At 48.8% G+C, this 4,015-nt stretch overlaps 1 pseudogene; it reads right to left on the bottom strand.

Annotated features, from left to right (window-relative positions):
- The window catches only part of LOC119324341, a 3,982-nt pseudogene extending 1,052 nt beyond the window's left edge, over positions 1 to 2,930 (bottom strand).
- Between the last annotated feature and the right edge of the window lie 1,085 nt (positions 2,931 to 4,015).

Raw genomic sequence — 4,015 nt, 5'->3', positions numbered from 1 at the left:
AGCGTCTCCAAGTTAGGAAAGCATCTGAGGAAGCTGGGAAGCATCTTGACTTGAGTGTGATCTCCAAAATACACTTGCAAAGCCAACATCTGGAGGCTTGACACAGTTGTACGTGCACTCGCCTTTGTTCCAGCCTTCAATGCATCGAAAGAGCATAAATTGATCACACACGATTGACATTTAATCTTCTAACATTTGGTAAAGGTTATTTGCTCGGTGACCTTACCAGCTTACATGTGCTAATTATGCGGTGATCGACTGGGTACTTGCGTCTATTTAGAATAACAGATTAATATAGTGTTTAAGGTGCACCGGACATATTTGAGACCTAACATTAGGACTCAATAAAGCTGCATGTATTATTAATTTCTGAAAGATGCATTACTGGTATTGCGATATCAAATACAAACACAGAATGACAGAAATGATTGGGTTTTGGATTCTAATACTGGGAACCAAAAACATTAAAATATAGTTCATCAAAACAAATATCTCTAAATAGTTCAAAAATATTTAAAGAAACATGATTCAAAGCAATAGAAGAAAAAAGTAATGTTAGGATATTGTGGTCACAACATGCTTTTCCGACACCCTATATATTCAAAGCCAGTGCTACAAAAAGAAGGTATCAATGTGATAAAGCACGAGCAGATTGCTGTTTTCTGCACTTTCAATGCTTCATGAGAATAGGTAAAGAGGTAGTGGTATAAAAGCCTAGACCTACGAGGAACTAGGCAACCTTCCATTGATGGAAGAAATAAGCATCCAAATGGTAAAGAGATATATGTCATGTACTCCCTCCATAAAGAAATATAAGAGCGTTTAGATCACTAAAGTCTAAACGCTCTTATATTTCTTCATCGAGGGAGTACAATTTAGCAAGTTTTTTTAAATCTTGTAAAAGATAAGAGAAATCACCCGGCCATTAAGGAAATCATTAGTGAATCCTTAACACATAGAAAAAGATAACTAATCCTTATAAAAACCCTATCTTTCTAAAAAGTGATATAACATGCTATAGATAGAATGGCCACATGGTGAAATTTTACCCTTAATCAATTAACGGCTAAGAATGTATAATCATCTCTTACCTCCTAAGAGACAAGTAGAGTACCTTAAAAGGGTTCTTGTATACTAACAGAATTGAAACTATCCTTTGATTCTATTGTTTGGATGTATACTAAAAGTAAAAACACATTAGTTTGGTCTAAGAGTACGAAAAGCAGGACCACCTCATGAAAGAAACGGATAACTGGAGATCAATTAATCATGCAAAATTTTAACCAGAAGGGGTGCAAAAGGTTCGAAACTTGAGGCAAATTACTATAAGCAAGCAATTATGTAATTGTAAATGAGGATCAAGGAGCTATGACTTGTAACTGCAAATGAGCAATAAACAGATGGGAAATTGGAAATGATATATGGCCGAGAACTCATATGTTACACTGTTCAAAGTTTCAGCCATCAATCCATATCACCGTAAGCCAAATGTATGATTACCAGTGTTCTAAATCCTAGACAAGCAGTCATACATACTCACTGTGTAATCCATCCAGTAATCGATTGACTGAGTAATTACCCAATATTTCGGTTTACCATGGCAATTGCTCGTTTTTGCTAATCTTACTCGGTGTCGGTACATAGTATGACTGTATAACTACTGCTGAATAAACTGGATTCTAGAACATTGTTCGCTTTTAGCATTTGACTCATCTATTGCTTCGTGCAGATACCTTGTTCATGAAAAGAAATGCAATCTGAGATATGAGTGGACATGCCGTTGCGCGTACCTTGATGATGGTGCTGCCGATCTGCAGAATGTGCACTCCTGGCTCCAGATATCCCAGCACACGCAGCTTAGGGGCATGGCCGATCTTGACTGTCGTGCTCATTGCGCCTACGCGGCCCCGCTCGCTCCAATTTCTCCAGAGGAAGAGACGCTCCAGGCTTGGGGCGTTCACCACGGCGACCTCCTCCAGGATGGACAAGCAGAACTGCGCGCACCGTAGGCTCTGGTTGGAGATACGAGCGTGCAATGAGGCCAGGCTTCCATGGAACGCGAGGATCTCCAGCACGGGGCTCACGGCGAGCAAGAACTCCAGGTCTTTGTCCTTCATGACGACGCAGCCTAGCACAAGCTCCCGAAGGTTGGGGAAGCCGGCGCCGCGTGGGAGGGCGGTGGTGTCCGGGAACACCCAGGCGCCAAGGCAGAGCCGGGAGAGGGAGGCGCAGCTGAAGAGCGAGGATGGGAGGGGCAGGCCGGGAAGGGGCCAGGGGCGATTGACGAAGACGAGCTCGTCGACGCCCTTGGTGGCGAGGATCTGGAACCAGCGGGCGAGCACGCGGCGGTCTGTGGCGTCCATGAAGCTGCAGGTGAGGCTGACGAAGGGGAATGGCCCAGGATGTGCCTTGAGGGCGGCGGAGACGGCGTCGGTGACGGCACGCGAGACGGCACCGGCGCGGGCGGGCCGGCACTCCGCGTCGCCCCTGGAGAGGAGGTGGGTGTCGACGAGGACGAGCGGCTCAGAGCGCCAGAGGCCGCGCCAGCGCGAGGAGAGCACGGTGGTGCGCGCGCCGTCCTTGGCGGGGAGGCGAGAGAGGACGCGACGGAGGATATCGTCGGGTAGGCGGCTCAGGCGGTCGGCGGTTTCGGCGGCGGCGGCGGCCGTGGCGTCGCATCGCAGGCGGGCGATTGTGGAGACGGGCGGCTTGGGGAGGAAGGAGTAGAGGAATGTGAGCATCGTCTGCGAGTGGAGGTTCAGCGTCTCCGGAGCCAGCCCGTGCAGCATCCTCGGAGGTACCGTCGTGTCCTCCCCGACGGGGTCGGTGGTGGGGCAGATTGGCCCGGACATGGCGATCGTGGCCGCGGCGGCGGCGGCGGAGGAGGAGGGTTTTGGGGGAGGGCGACGCGAGCAAGGTGGGGGCTGGTGTGTCAGGCCAAAAATGCTACACGCACAAGGAGATTGCTATAGATTGATTTTTACGGGGAGACGTGGCCTCCTCCCAAACACAAAGGTCCCTTTCCGGAATTTGACTATGGCCCCTCTCCCATCCTCTTTCCAACTAGATTTTGTCAAGTTCGACTAAGACTAGCCACAGTAAGAGTAACTTTAGCAGTAACATCGAGTGCAACTCAGCAAATTTGTTTACGTGGCAGTGAGTTAATGTGGAGAGAGATAGTTATAGTAACTTAGCTAGTTACTGTGAACAAGCTCGAGAGAGCTTTCTTATGGTCTGGTTCGGACAAGACGACGGGGGCAAAATGCAAGGTGAATTGGGAGATTGTTTGCCGGCCTCTTGAGTATGGGGGGCTTGGGGTTCTCAACACCAACAAGTTTACTCGGGCTCTCAGGTTGCGGTGGCTGTGGTATGAATGGAAGGATGCCACCAAGATGTGGGTGGGGATGGGAAACCCATGCGACGAGGAGGACCTCAAATTTTTCTATGCTTCCACCACCATCATCGTTGGTAACGGCGCGAAGACCCCCTTCTGGGACTCTCCTTGGCTCCTTGGACGCAAGCCTAAGGACATTGCTCCGCTCATCTATGAGGCCTCCAAGAGAAAAAATTGGAAGGTGCGGGAGGCGCTCAAGCACAATGCGTGGATACTCAAGATCAAACCCTCCACCGTTGTTTCTGTTGAGCACGTCACACAGTTCTTCACTCTTTGGATGCTCCTCCTTGAGGTCCATCTCGACGATCTCACCGAGGACGACATCCTTTGGAAACATACGGCAAGTGGGCAATACTCGGCGGCCTCTGCATACAAGGCGCAATACCTAGGGATGGTCCTCTCACCCATGGATAAGATGGTTTGGAAGGCTTGGGCACCTTCAAAAATCAAATTCTTTGCTTGGTTGGCGCTCCAAGATAGAATTTGGACCGCCGATAGGTTGGCAAAGCGTGGGTGGCCAAATTGTGATCTTTGCCCTTTTTGCAAGAGGGTGCAAAAATGCGGACCTCACCTCTTCTACAAATGCCGCTATACTCGAAGGCTTTGGTCATTGGTCATCGA

Source organism: Triticum dicoccoides, chromosome 6B (genome assembly GCF_002162155.2).
Source record: "Triticum dicoccoides isolate Atlit2015 ecotype Zavitan chromosome 6B, WEW_v2.0, whole genome shotgun sequence".
Classification (NCBI taxonomy): Eukaryota; Viridiplantae; Streptophyta; class Magnoliopsida; order Poales; family Poaceae; genus Triticum; species Triticum dicoccoides.
The sequence above is the reverse complement of the archived record's forward strand: the minus strand, read 5'-3'. Positions and strand labels throughout refer to the sequence as shown.